At 36.4% G+C, this 16,224-nt stretch overlaps 1 protein-coding gene across 5 annotated transcripts in view; it reads left to right on the top strand.

Moving 5' to 3' along the window:
- Positions 1–2,348: 2,348 nt before the first annotated feature.
- Positions 2,349–16,224, top strand: part of myt1lb (myelin transcription factor 1-like, b) — a 232,504-nt gene continuing 218,628 nt past the window's right edge. For all 5 annotated transcript variants that reach the window (XM_052145864.1, XM_052145863.1, XM_052145860.1 and 2 more), the window contains exon 1: positions 2,349–2,517. The gene's annotated coding sequence lies outside the window, so the exon portion shown is untranslated. The remainder of the gene's footprint in view (positions 2,518–16,224) is intronic.

Genomic DNA, 16,224 nt, shown 5'->3' with positions numbered 1-16,224 from the left:
AAGATTCAAGTGAGAAGGGGAAGGGTTAGTGGTTAGGTTTGATAATCTTTACCGGCTCGGGAACGCGCAGTCCATAAAAAGTTCCATCAAGAAAAAAGTTAATGTCATTTTCTTTAATGAAATTGAGGAAAACTTGAGTCTCCTCATCAGTCCAGATGTTCCTCTCTGTTACTCTGTTGGACAAATGTGATGTATTTCTGTCATGTGACACTACGTAAATTTTTTGCGCTAATGCCAATAATGCCGTTTCCAAACTAGTTTTTCATGACATTTGACATGTCGACATAGGATTGATGCACTAAAGTTAATGGAAAAATGTTCTGTTGACACTTGTGAAATGTTATTGATTGGCTTTGGGATCGATGCCTTTTTCACACATCGATTATCGGAAGGTTTTCACGATGATTATCTTTATATACTGTATATTGTGATATATTTTTTTTTTTCAGATATAAATAGGGCTGCTCGTTCTCTTCAGACATATTTCTCAGCACAACTTTAATAAAGTGAGAGTGGCAGGGTAAATCAAAGTGGCCGAACACTGAACGCGATTGGTGGACGACACGGTGCGTTCTAAAATTCAAAACAATTATTTATTTTCTACAAAAGGTACGCACACCGCCACCGTTCAGCGTACACTTCTGAAGTGCTATGGAGTGCAAGACACATAGTTTTCCATTAAATTCCACCCAAATCATTATCAAAGCTTATTTAGTCTAGCCATCACTGGATGATCTATTGTGAACATGTATCTTTCATATAACTTACACAATGTATTTTCAGTAACAAATATGTTGTTTTGTTGTTTGACAGCTTGAATGAAAGAACTATTAAAGGCTACTGTACATACAGAGAAATTGTATAATAAAAATCACCATTTGTAATTGTCCAGTTTGTGCAGTTTCACTAACCTGCAAACTCAAAGTCATTTTGTTCATTCAAAACTTTGGAGTGGTCTATCATCTCCTGTGCCACTTCAGCTCATCTTGTTGATTGTCTGTGGTGTGTGTGTGTGTGAGAAACATGTTATATCACCATCTTGTGGTCTCCCAACGATATTACACCAGACTGTTAAACAGATGGCCAACTAAGACAATTGGAAGCATGCAAATTGGGCTTCTAATTTAAATCTCAGCTAAATTTAAAACATTGACGCTTCAAAAACACAGTATATGGATAAAATAATGTGCCGATCAATAATTGATATATCTATATTTTATATCGAAAATTTGCATTTCCATCAGCTTTATTTTGAAGCTTTATCTTTTTTCACACATAAATCGTAACAGTAAGTGTAACTACAGATATAACTAAATGCAGATACTTTAAAGGTGGTACTTCCTTTTCTGCTCCCCATACTGGGCGTTCCAATTTATCCTGTTAATTTTAAAACAAGTGGTCCATCTCAGACTAAACAGTCTCTGATGGACTGTGGGCAGTCTGAGGTCATGCTCTCTGAGGCTGAAACTCATTTCCTAAAAAATAACCCAAACCCCAACCTTACAGCTAAAAGAAAACCATTTGCATTATCCCAAAAATGTTATAAAATGTTATAAAATAAAATAAAAAACACAAACAGTATTTATTGTATTAATCGTTTTTCCAAATGAGGATGTCCCCAAAGGGAATTTTTTTCCAATTTAACGAACATCTGGGAACAGTTTTGTCCCCAAAGTATAGCTAATTTAACCAATCCACACACACACACACACACACACACACACACACACACACACACACACACACACACACACACACACACACACACACAGCTCAGCTCTTGAGACCTGAGGGCCTATGGGAGGCAGAGATGCTGCGAGACAGTCTGCAGCTCGCAACACATGCGACACAGAGCGAGAGAGAGAAAATGTAGACAAGGATACACAGAAAGGGAAAAGCATTCACATCCTACCTCCTGAAACACTCATTCGCCCAACCTCCAATCTCTCTCTCTCTCTCTCTCTCTCTCTCTCTCACACACACACACACACACACACACACTCACAACCTATGGTACCAGGAGGTTTGATACTTTTCATTCTGGGGTTCCTTTATTGTTTCCATGCATGCCTGGGTGGAGGACTGTGCGTTAAGCTGAAGATGCGACCATCACGCTGAGGGTAAGCACAGCTCCATTTCTATCTCTCTGCTTCAGTATGGCGCCCACATCCCTGCATCCCTTTGCTCCGCCTCATTGGTGCTACCCCCATTCCATTTCTTATTTTTTTTCACCCCCCCCCCCCCTCTCTCTCTCTCTCTCTCAGCTCCAGGCCCATTGGTTGCCTGCCTTGAACCATTATCTCATCTCATGCTTCTCCGGCTGTCTCTGTTTTTCTCGGCGCCACCTCTTCCTCTGTCCTCGTGCGTCTCTCTTTCTTCAACTCGTGAAGAATGATTAGCATACAGGAGACGGGAACTTTCCAGCGTGAGTGATCAGGAGTGCAAGTTTGCATAAAAAGAGGAAAATACCATCAAGGGAGATCAGAAAGTTTGTGCCAAGACAGCTTTTTGAGACTGGTGGGTCACTTATTTTTCATTCTTGCGGGATTGCTTTGCATGGTTGCATGGTTCTGATATAACAGTGTTGAGCTTGTACACAGTGTGTTTTTTATTTTACACATAAAAGTTAAAAATGGGTAACACTTTACATTAATGCTTCCTTTCTGAAGAGGTTTTCAAAAGGGGGTTCATTAATGACTAATAAATTATTTACAAATGTATTATAAATCATTGATATGTGGTTATAACAACACATAATAAGACTTACTTTTATGCAATACTTGCCATATAGCAAGCATTTAAACATACATGTTATAAATGCTTAATAAATACAATTGCGGTATTCATACTTATATTAATCAAAAACATCAAATGTTCTAATTCATGATTTATGTCACAATGCAGCAAAATTTATTATATATTGATTAAAATAAGGGTTTATGATATTTAGCTAAAGTCCACTTTGTATTTCTATTCATTACTATAATGTCTTGACTCACTTGTGTTGTCACTTTCCTTGTCACGTTGATGTCAAAAAATGGTGCTACTCCCAACTTACCTAGTCCTAGTTATCAAAAGTCCACCGCAAAGATACTTTTCTGGTCTTAATGCTCATTCACAGCATATACTGTAGCATAAAATAAAGCCTGAAGACTGTTAGACCATACTGAAATGTATGTACATATGTTTCAAATGTTGACATCCACTTCATAAATGCTTCATATGTGTCCACTTTGCATGAAAGTTATTAATGTTGAATGAGTGTTAAAGGAATAGTTCACCAAAAATAAAAATCTCTCATCACTTTCTCACCCTCATGCTATCCCAGATGAGTATGACTTTCTTTCTTCTGATGAACACAAATTAAGCGTGAAGAATATCTCAGTTCTGTAGGTCCATAAATGCGTGGCCAAACCTTTGAAGCTCCAAATATCACATAAAGACAGCATTAAAGGAATCCATATGACTTAAATGGTTTAATATGCCTCCTGAAGTGATGCAATCAACAGATCAATATTTAAGTCCTTTTGTACTATCAATCTCTACTTTCACTGTCACATCTTTCTTATTTTGTTTTTGGCCATTTGCATTCTTCATGCATATCGCCACCTACTGGACGAGGAACGGAATTTAACGTAAAAAGGACTTAAGTATTGATCTGTTTCTCACCCACTCCTACCTTATTGCTTGTGAAAATATGGATTTAACCACTGGAGATGTATGGATTACTTTTATGCTGACTTTATGTTCATTCTGATGCTTCAAAATTTTCTTCTAAAAATATTTATTTGTTTTCAGCAGAAGAAAGAAAGTCATACACATCCTAGATGTAGGGCTGAAATGATCAGTAGACGTTATCGACAATGTCAACAATAAAGAATTGTCGACAAAACTGTGCATTGTCGAATAGTCGTTTGATCTCATTTAACGTAATATGAGATCGCATTAAACACTAATGATGACGCGCGAGAGCAGCACTGCATTTCACGACTGACTGAGGAGAGGAAAAATTACACAGATCACAGTCCAGATGCACTCAAAACTTTCAGTTAAACTGAATGTGTTATAGCTTTATTAAAGTTCAAATAATACGGAAGCAGAACTTTAAACTCCGAAACTGGCATTTCTCTGTGCGGTCAGCTACGCAAATGTCCCAATCTAACGGGGAAACATTGAAACTGCACCCGGCTGATGAACACTGTCACGGGGACACTTGTCCCTTGAGCCCGCACTTGCTACAGCTAGATTATAATGTGATGGCTCATGATTTATTGAATAATAATATGTCACTGTGCATTTCTTATCGTGAAGAAAATTGTCAATACGTAGCTTTATTAATAAGAGAGATTTAGTTTTTTTCGTGAGTTCACTTTAGCATCTGTACTGAAGAAGAAACAATTGTTATCTGAGAATGTTGAATATAGTATTAAAAATACAAATATTTTAAAATATCTAAAAATCCTTTAAAAAAGATGCATTTACCTGAGATCTTGAATTTAAGTATTTTTTCTTTACTGCACTTGCAGAAGTATAACCTTATCTAAATACCTTATATATTGCTTCTCAAGTAAATGTATCTTGTTTTAAGACAATTTTAATTGGACCAGTGAAGCAGAGCTAGAACTACAAGCCTGCTTTGACTGCACTCATTGGAGTGTTTTAGAAGCTGTAGCCACCGACTTGGACAAAATCAAAGATACTGTGACTTCATATATCAGTTTCTGTTCCTGCTAGAATTTATTTAACATACAACAACGACAAACCATGGTTTACAAAAAAACTCATCAGCCAAAGAGGATGCTTACAGAATTGGGGATAAAATCTTGTACAATCAGGTCAAATACAGATTGACAAAGGAGATCAGAGTGGCAAAAAGAAGCTATTCTGAAAAGCTGAAAAAACAGTTTTCAGCTAACAAACCTGCATCAGTTTGGAGAGGTCTCAAAATCTTTACCAACCCTCAACAATTTAGGGAATCAACAACTGGCTAACGAACTGAATGTGTTTTACTGCAGATTTGAAAAACCCCATCACACAACCCATACCCACTCCGACCTTCACAGCACACAAAGGTTTACACCTCCGGCCACCACCCTCTTCCCCTCTCCTGCTACTAAACATGCACTTAAGGTCTGTGAAGAAGATGTGTGCCGGGTCTTCTGAAAACAGAAGACAAGAAAAGAACAGGGCCCAGATGGTGTTTCAATCACTTGTCTAAAATCCTGTGGTGACCAGCTGGCCCATATCTTCACATAGATCTTCAACAGATCACTGGAGCAGTGTGAAGTTCCCTGCTGTTTCAAACGCTCCACAATCACCCCCGTTCCAAAGAAACCCAAGATAAAAGGAATTAATGACTACAGACCCATCACTCTCACATCTGTGGTCATGAAGTCATTTGAGAGACTGGTGTTGGCCCACCTGAAGGACATCACTGAACCCTTTCTGGATCGTCTTCAATTTGCTTATAGAGCAAACAGGTCTGTGGATAATGCAGTCAGTATGGGACTGCATTACATAATTCAACATCTAAACAGACCAGGGACTTATGCAAGGATACTATTTGTTGACTTCAGTTAGGCTTTTAACACCATCAACCCTGCTCTCCTATCGACTAAATTATCCCAGCTCTCTGTTCCTGGCTCTATCTGTCCGTGGATCACCAGCTGTCTGACCAACAGGAACAGCTATTGAGAATGGGGAATTTACCTCCAGCACACGTACAGTCATTACTGGTGCCCCCCAGGGATGTGTGCTCTCCCCACTAATCTTCTCCCTCTACACAAATGACTGCACTGCCAAGGACCTCTCTTTAAAGCTCCTGAAGTTTGCAGATGACACTACAGTCATCTGCCTCATCCAAGATGATGATGAGTCTGCAAACAGAAGGGAGGTTGAACAGCTGGCCATCAGGTGCAGTCAAAACAACCTGATACTGAACACGCTCAAAACAGTATAGATAATAGTGGACTTTAGGAAGAACACCCCAAGATTTAGCCTGCTCACCATTCTGAACAGCACTATGGCAGCAGTGGAGTCATTTATGTTCCTGGGCACTACCATCTCACAGGACATGAAGTGGGAGACTACATTTTTAAAAAGGCTCAGCAGAGGTTGTACATCCTTAGCCAGTTGAGGAAGTTCAATCTGCCACAGGTGCTGCTGATACAGTTCTACTCAGCAGTCATTGAGTAGATCCTTTACATTTCTATAACTGTCTTATTTGGTTCAGCTACCAAGTCAGACATCAGAAGACTTCAAAGGATAGTCGGACTGCTGAGAGGATTATTGGTGCTCCCCTGCCCACCCTGCTAGAACTGTACACATCCAGAGTGACAAAAAGGGCTGGTAAAATCCCTCTGGACCCCATTCACCCAGCCCAATTCCTCTTCTAACTGTTGCCCTCTGGCCAATGCTACAGAGCAATAAGCACCAGAACAGCCATACACAGGAACAGTTGTTTCCCTCAGGCCATGCACATCAAGAACAGTTAAACTTCCCCCAAATGCTTTCCTTTGGTCAATACAACCATGTGCAATATTCAACCCATCTATTCCTACTTATATCCATATCTCATTTATATTCTTATCCTACATATCCTACCTCTTCTTCAATACATTACATCATCTTTACATAACTGTATATCTGTTTATAAAATATTCTAAAAACATTATTGCGCTATTATTTGGATAATAATACTGAAAAGTTACTGTAAAAGTTTCAGTATAAAAATACTGAAAAGTTTTTGAAATTGATGACTTGGACCAAATAATAAAGAAAAGGAGCCAATAAGTGCCCAACATAGATGGGAACTCCTTCAGTAGGTTTAAAAAGTATCCCAGGGTGATTCCTCAAGAAGTTGCTTGAGAAAATGTCAAGAGTACAAATTCTAGGCGGGTGTCTACTTTGAAGATGATAAAATATAACACAGTTTTGTGTCACAACACAAAATTAGTCACAACATAATTCCTATAGTTCCATTTATGTTATTCCATAGTTTTGATGACTTTACAATTATTCTAAAATGTGAGAAAAAAAATAAATTTATATTAAAGAATGAGTAAGTGTTTCAAAATGTTTGACCGGTAGTATGTATGTTGCATTCTCTTACACTGGAAGCTTCTGTCACCATGACAAATTCCTTGTGTGTGTGTGTCCTATGCCGTACCATAGCTAAGTTTCCATCCAAGTTGCGAATTTAATTTATGCAAAAAATCGGAATATCACAAAAACTATGTGCGGATAATACTGCGTTTCCATCCCTTGCATTCAAGAAAACAAAAGCGTCACTTCCGGGGAAATTGTAGCTATTTTATTAATAAAATACCCGTGGTTTAGGATGCGCAGACAAAACACTTTATAACTTGTTTCATAACTGGAAATGACAGTGCGTCACACAGTTCTGGGAGCACTATGTGTGTGTGTGTCCCTCCATCATGACTTTGCAGTGTGGATCTATGAGATAGTCTTTAAAGTATCAGTAAACCTGCTCTTCGGAAAAAAGTGCAAGTTTGTGTTTAACGTATTTGCTCTGCAAACTCTATGCAGGCTTTGGATTTTTAGAACACCAGTATTTCAGAATGACCAGGGCAACAATTCAGTTGCGATGATTGCTCCACTGGTTTGTCCAGTTATGAATGAATAATTCAGTCACATGATTTTTTTGATGTGCATCTTGTATTCCTGTTAAATTCAATAGGAGTTTATTTGGTAAATGGGTTTCCATTATAGTTTATGCACATTTCTTCTTTTCGAATAAAGAGCGTATCTACCTCATGCGAGCATATACGTTTTCCATGTGCATTTTGGAGATTTTATTCACAATTAGTAGTTTCCATTCAGCAGATTTTATGCAATATCCTATAATACACAGAAAAAAACGTTGATGGAAACATAGCTACTGATGCACAAATCATATTCCTGCTCCCAACAAATGATGAGGGTTACGGATTTCTTTGAGCACTAAGGCTAACTCATTTTAAAACATTTTTAATATTAAGTAGTTTTAGCTAATCTAGCTAATGTGATTTCTGTGTGGTTCTTATTACCTTCATATTCTCAGGTCATTGGATAATGAGAGTATCTTCACAGCTGGAAGGCATAAACTCCTCTGAACTTTAATGGTATTTCACTTTTCTCTTTTAAAGAGCGAATAATGTCAACATTTCCAGTAAGAAAATATTGCATGTTCTTCTGTGGCCATTGCGATGAAGCAGCTGTTTGACTCGAGAGCAGAGTGCTGATGCGAGACAGGTGTTATTTGTGCATGCGACAGTAGGAGGCGCTCCTGACTCAAGTGAGTCATGAGAGAGAAACCGAAGAAAACGTGCATCTAAACCATCTCTCACTCTAAACAAACAGCTGTCTGTATCACTTTATGTCAAGAAAATTCACTATTTTGTAATCCTGACAGTAATCCCAATTTTAGAAAATGTGCTGTAATCTGATTACAATATTTGTGTGTACTGTAATGGATTACAGTTACCTAATGTTTGTATCCTGATTACCTAACACCGTTACAAGTAATTTGTTACTCCCCAAGCCTGCATATGGTTATATGTTTAACATGCTGAACCAAAGCTGAAATATTCTGAACATTGTTACACTACTGGGAAACTTTTGTTTATTCGAGGTGACTTTACTTGGGCTGTTTTCTTGGAGAACACAGAATTTATACATAGGTTCAGATTGAATATATAGTCACCATGTTTGTTTAGGCGTTTGCCAAGCAATTTTCTTTCATCAAATATCAAAGTATAGTATTAGTTGGATTTGACACTATATGTTTAGCCACATGTTATGTTTTGGTAACACTTTACATTAATGTTCCCTTTGTTTATAAAGAGTATATAATGGGGTTCATTAATAATAGTTTACAAATGTATTAAAAATCATTGATATATGTTATGACAACAAGCAAAAACAATGTTATAAATGATTAATAACACTTCTTAAATGTTAATAACATATGAAAATGTACCTTAAAGTAAAGTAGAACATAAGATTAATTTCTTTTGAAGTTTTCAACATTAGAAAGCTATGAAGAGGACTTTGAGTAACTAGGACTCAGTAAAAACATAATTGTTTTACATCAATGTGTCAAGGAAAGTGACAAAGTGAGTAAAGACATAACAGTAATGAGTATAAACAAAAAGAAGAGTGTTGCAAACTGACACAATCCCTCCTTTTAATCTAACTATAATAGTCTATTTTTGCTGCATTGTAATATAAATGATCAATTAGGGCATTTTATGTTTTTGATTCATACAAGTATTAATGTGATTTTTTTTTAAATTATTTAAAAAGCATTTGTAAAAGCATATGTAAATGATTTATTAGTCCTTAATTAAACACTTTATAAACCTTTATTTAAAGGGACCATTAAGGGACCACATAATGTAAAGTGATACCGTTTTTATATTACATATTTTCAAAATACACATCTATTTAGGGTTGTTTATACTCTAATCTCTAATATCACCCTCATTTAATGTGGTACTGACTACATTGTGAATATGCGACTCTTGGTTTCCTCTTCAAAACAACAATAATAATTAATGGGAAAAAAATATTCTTTGAGCAGCTAAAATGTTGCCATATAATTAGCATCAGAATAAATACTGTCGGAATGAAGCTAAATATTTTCTTTTCCAGCAATTCTTCACGCCCTTTTCTCATTTGGTCATGTAAAGCAAGCGCTGTTAAGATGGATTTAACAAACTCGAGACACAGAGAGGGACTGTCTGAGAGCTCTTCACTTTATTTGTCTTAGTGTTGTAATTTAATCCAGAGAATTCGTAGCAGACCTCTGTAGTCTGGATTTGAAACAAAGTGCACTTTGTTGTGTGCTAATCAACTATATCCTGAAAGCCACACACTGTATGATGTGAGATAAAGGGTAGGAATATACACATACTACAGTAGTGGTGGGAATAAAGGAGGTGGTCTATGGACATAAGAATATTGTAAAACAAATCTAATATGAATGCTTCTATATAATACATTTACATAGAAATACTGGGAACCTACAGTAACAGACACACATATACTGTACATGCTGAAAATGAAAAATACAGAATTTTTCAATGAGAGTTTCATTCTTTCTAAATACAATTTCTAGGTTGTGTGGAAGAGAAGTGGAATTTGTTTAATGTTTGAGGGTTTTGTGTGTGTGTGTGTGTGATATACATATATGCACAATAACTTGTATTATATTATAAATATTATATTTTATATTTTTTGACAACAAACTTGATTGGGTGATCCCTTCCAAAGCAATGGTTTTAGATGCTGCTGCTCAAAGCTGTAGTTTTGTTATCGTTTCACATAAGTGTGAGTCTGAATTTGGGCTCATAAAACAATTATGTGAACTGAACATATTTTCAAAATTACTGTTATGATAAACCATCTCTAATGTGTCTCTGATCACTGTAACATTTTTAATTAGTAGTTACAGCCATGCTTAATGACAATCCTCATCTGTTTTACAGATAATCATTGCATAATCTATTGGAGAGGCGCTATGAATGTTTAAAAAAAATGATCATATGATGTGTGTCCAAGGAAATAAAAAGTCTGCTTGTATATTATATTTTATTAAATATGATATAGAGTATATTATATTATATTAAGCAGTTCGTAGCATTTTGGGTTTACTTTGAAACTTCCGAGAATCAGAGTTTGTGATGCCGCAATATAAAACACTGCTTGTCATGTCTTTCTTGTGTCTCAGATGAAGCAAAAGGAAGTAGAGATTTTTTTAAAATAATTTTACATGCACACCACATGAGCTAGTTGTGCATGCCAGTGAGCCAGCACAGCTGTGTTCTTAGCATTACTCAGAGTGTCAATCAGTGATTGAATCCAGGTAAGACGGCGGTCACCCAGTTACTGTGACCAGTAATGAACCCTTCCATTCCAGCATGAGATATATATATATAGGACTGTCGATTTAACATGTTAATTCAGTGTGATTAATTATTTTTAAAATAACACATTAAAAAAATTTACGTAATTAATCATGTACCGTAATAAGGAATATTCCTGTCATCAGAGTAATCCATTCTTGAAGTACCACCTGTTTTCTCCAGGGGGCAGTAAGCAAAACTTCAGCTGTATAGAAAACATGCAGGTTATACAAAGAACAAACCAACCCTTCAGCAGACAATACAACAGGACGTTTTCTTGCATTCAAACACTTGATGGAGCAAAAATCCAAACGCAGTGATCTCAAGATGTTTCAAACTAAGTTTAACTTGACACACCGACCTAACGATACATTTATAATGTGATTTAACCAAAGTGAGATGCTCCAATAGCATCCTTCTGACACAGTTGTACATTGCTGCAACCTTGGAAATGCCCTTATAATTAATCTCGGACTGATAGACAAATTCAGTTGCAAAACAGATTGCTACATTTACATTTTTTCATTTAGCAGACAATTTTATCCAAAGCGAAAATGAGGAAGGATACAACATAAGCAATTAATCTTAAGGAGAGAGTAGCATGAAAAGTTGCTCCCAATTTGCTGTGAACATCAGAACAATCATTGGCTTCTGTTCAATAATATGAAAATGCTTTCATATTAATATTAATATGTCAATGCTTTACTCATCTGCCACAATAATGTAATGCATTTTAATTATCTACATTATTATTCTTTATATATATATATATATATATATATATATATATATATATATATATATATATATATATATATATATATATATATATATATTTATTTTTTTGTATTATTATTAATTTTTTTTATTATTATTTCATCATTTTATATTTAATTATTGTTATTTGAGGGGCTTTCTCCGCAAATATTTATACATGCAATTATTTCGATTGATTTGCATACCGTGTTATTACACACTGGCGGCCAAACGTTTTGAATAATTAATAGATTTGGTACTTTTATTCACCAAAGTGGCATCATTAAGGCCTGCACCCCTGAGTCTTCTCTTTACTGTTGTACATGAAACTGGTGTTGAGCAGGTAGAATTCAATGAAGCTGTCAGCTGAGGACATGTGAGGCGTCTATTTCTCAAACTATAGACTCTGATGTACTTATCCTCTTGTTTAGTTGTACATCTGGTCTTCCACATCTCTTTCTGTCCTTGTTAGAGCCAGTTGTCCTTTGTCTTTGAAGACAGTAGTGAACACCTTTGTATGAAATATTTGGGGCAATTTCAAGCATCTCACTATTCCTGTTTCTTTTTTTTTTTTGCCATTTTTGACCTAACATTGACCTTAAGATATTCCAGTCTATTTACTGTGGCAACTCAAAAACAAACACAAAGACAATGTTGAGCTTCATTTAACAAACCAAATAGTTTTCATTCAGGCATTCTCATCCAAAAGTGTTTGATATAATGGCAAGTTATTTTCTAGTACCAAATGTTTACTCAAGGATAAGGTGTTGCATTGATGGCTGCTGGAAATAGGGACTGTCTAGATTTGATAAAAAAAAGTACTTTTTTTTCAAATAGTGATGGTGCTGGTTTTTACAGTAATATCCTGACTATACTTTGTGATCAGTTTGGTGAATTAAAGTACCAATTTCCTTCTGAAACAGCAAAATCTGTACATTATTCCAAACTTTTGGCTACCAGTGTATATATACTGTATTTATTTGTATATGAGTCCTAAAGAGCACACAAGTCGACATGTGAGGCGAAAGAGTCATAGAACCACCACAAAATAAAGTGGTTGCTTCAGGAATACAATTTTTAACATTACATGTACTTTTAATGACAGTATCGGTTAGGTTTAGGGTTTAGGGTAGGGAGGTAGATTTTCATTTATATTTAATAGAGCATTAACTTTCAAAACCTAATTTGTTTGGGAGAAAATTTGAAATGAACTACTTAATGTCATTTTGGAAGCTCGCCACAGTCACGTAATTTTAACGAAATCTCCATGGGATGCATGAACATTTAGTTAACAACTAGCAACTATGCATTCACATCTAGTCTATATGCACTGTATGAGGATTTAATGGACATTTGGTTGTCACTACCTGAATTTTTAAATGAGAATTAATTCTCTGTGTGTGTAAAGAAATTTCTATCGATTGAGGTTTAAGATGCCATTTATTTGAGGAATATAAAACAGAAATGTAATGTCTCTCTTTGACGTGGGCCCCGTCTGGCGGTCCGAGGGAGTGGTACTCGGAACCGTCATATCCTGCTGGAGATAGGAGGCAGGGGCGAGGAGTATACCCCGTGTGGGACAGGGCTCAGCTGGTGGTGGTGGGGTGGTGGAGGTTGCCGTGTTAGCACACTGAAACAGCAATGTGATAGATTGTGAGCAGACTTGGAATTACCCAGCTAATGGTGTGATGATACACAGCTGCTAGTCTTCCCGCTAGAACTACGCTGCGCTTACATGGATTAAAAACTCAGAAGAAGAGAGACAGTCAAATATTGCTACAGTGAACATTGCTATTGATAGCACTTAGGTTTCCTGACCCCCTGTGCTCATGGCTATTGGTTATTTGTATGTTTTATGAACCTTTAAATAGTGATAGACTGTAACAAGCCCCTCTGGGATGAACAGACATGTACCATCATTACTTCTAGCTAGTATATACGACAAATGCTATACACAGTGCTTTAGCCAAAAGGCATAGCCAGTAGCAGAATTTCTCCGATGGTCTTTATATACTTAAAACCCCATGAAAAATTTTGACAAATGCTAATATCTTTTACTGTGTTGAAGTAATTCCTATTGAAACAGGAAGTAAATTTTTTTTATGCCCCTGTGGACAAGATGAATCATCAATATTTTGGGACAATTTGCCTGAAAGAGAATAACTGTGAATGTGTCTTTTTAAAAAATGTGTATAACTGCTTAAAGTTAGTTTAGTTTACTTTAAGGAGTACTCTAGCTTTTAGATTATATCAAAGCTTATGGAGATTGTTAAGCTAGGCTATGACATCCTAGCTAACAAGCTAAAATAAGCAAACAATCGTAGGCTGTAATTTTTTCAAGCAGCGATAATATATAATTTTATCTGAAGTTACTATTTAGGAGGTTCTCTTTAATCAAATTTTAGAATTCTGCAAGTAAAATATTAAAACTTTGTTGAATACTCAGACAATGCACAACAGTGTCAATATGTTTGGATCTAATACCAGGGAACGGGTGACTGACAACTAATGTTTATTAGGCTTGAAGGCCACATTAGTGATTGAGATTACACTAACTATATATGATGCTCAAACTTGTCTATTTATTTGCTTTGTGTGTACAAGCACCTGAGTTCGTCCCCATCATTCAGAGCAAAGAAAACATGATGTATATCTGAGCAGCACAGCCAATTAAAAATCAATCTTGACTTTGGTGCAGGGCTGTAATTGAGAGTGTGGAGCCTGGAGGAGATGGGTGATTAATACCAGCACTCACCTACTGCCACAACACACACCCGCTAGCATTCATCTCGCCGTGCCCACTCACCTACACCGCAAGCTGATAGCGTGACAGTCACGGTGTGTCAAAAACACAGGGATTTGCATGAGTTATATGCTCTGCAGGCATGTGATAGAGCAGCAGTTGGAGTGAGCCATACTGCATGCAGCGAGAATAGAGCCATGGTGGGTTACTCATCCAGGTTTGGAATCCAGTGCACTGGAAAGGGAAGGAGGATTACCGCAGCCATTCTTTGAGGGCTCAAGCTTCTTTTCAACAGGCTTAGTGGTGCACTGCTGTAAGAAAAGATGTGCAGTGTTTTGATTTTGCTCTTCCTTTAGATCAGTCATTCTCAACAGATTATGCTTCAAGACCCAGATTTTACATTGGACATTAAGTGGCGACCCAACACAGCACCAAATTGTTTATTGTACAGAAGCAAACAGAGATGTTCTTGAAATGTATTAATGACCATTGCTGCAAAGGCCTAACAACATGTACAATTCTTAACATGACATTGGCTGAATACATTTTTTTATTTTAAATATTTTGGTTTTGAAATGTCTCCTGATTTTCAATGATTCTGTGCACTTGGCGGCCATTAATTCACTGCATAAAATACATTGTTTCCGACACAAACCATGTTTATCCTCCAGAAATTATGTAGTCTGGGTCATATTTTCTTTTACGTTGTGTAGTTTTGTTTATGGTTTTGAGGGTGAGGGCATGTCATGCAACCTGTCCATGTTGGCATCTGTCTAATTTGGCTAGCCTTTACAAAGATGACAAATTAATTTGCAGCAAAATACAGTGGAAGGAATTCAATAAGACAGGGTAGTTTCTGAGCATCTGAAATCCTACTTGGAGACCTTCCGCCCAGCAATTACCAGCAGTAGCGTCTCTACCTTAGGGGTGCTGTTGTGCAAAATGTGTGGATTAATCATGCATTTCTTTTAACAAATAATACATTTCTGTGTCTTAAACTTGTTTTATGTCCATTTAATAAGATTACAGTGGATATTCTTTTGAAAATGTTATAATTATTAAAGTCTGTTGCATTAAAACCATTTAATCATTCTCATTTGCTTTGTGAGGGGCTAGCCTGTCGTCATCAGTGTTAAAAAAGGGAGATCTGGAGAACATTATGCGCATGTGCAACGAGCGTTTAGTGATAACCTGAGGGGCACGTTTGCCATTGCCCCTAGGCCAGTAGAAAGCTTTGATCATGTGTATGTCAAGCTGTTGACACTACCTGTGTAGTGAACTTCATTGGAAAATTTTAAAAGCTAATTTTATTCTAGTGTGTTACTGGTTAGATTAGTTAAAGTGCATTTCTCTTAATTTCAATGAAGTGTATGCCATTGCTTTGAGGTGTTGTTGATGCAGTAATCTGTATTAAATTACCATAACTGCAAAAAGTTGTTAATTTTGATTAGTTTTGTTATGATGTTCATGCAAGTTGGTGAGATAATATGCACAGCTTTTGACGATTTGCCTGTTTCTGCTTTGATTTAATTGTCACTTGAGCTTTTTGACATGGATGTGCACATTTTAGTGGTGTTTTGTACTGAAATTAAATTATTAGGGATGTTTGTGCATGGCATCATGCACTATATAATGAGTTGTACAATTTCTATTATGATCTATTTTTAATTGTCATAATTTTCGTAGCATCCATTATAATGTCATATACATTTTAGTGGATAAGCTAATACAGTATATTTTTTGACTTCTCATTCTTGAGCCTGGTGAAACCAATGAGTCCTAGGGTGAATTGCAGCTGTCAATTAACAGCTGTGCTTA

This window comes from Xyrauchen texanus, chromosome 16, assembly GCF_025860055.1.
Source record: "Xyrauchen texanus isolate HMW12.3.18 chromosome 16, RBS_HiC_50CHRs, whole genome shotgun sequence".
Lineage (NCBI taxonomy): Eukaryota > Metazoa > Chordata > Actinopteri > Cypriniformes > Catostomidae > Xyrauchen > Xyrauchen texanus.
Note: the sequence above shows the minus strand (reverse complement) of the source record. Positions and strands in the feature narration are given on the sequence as shown.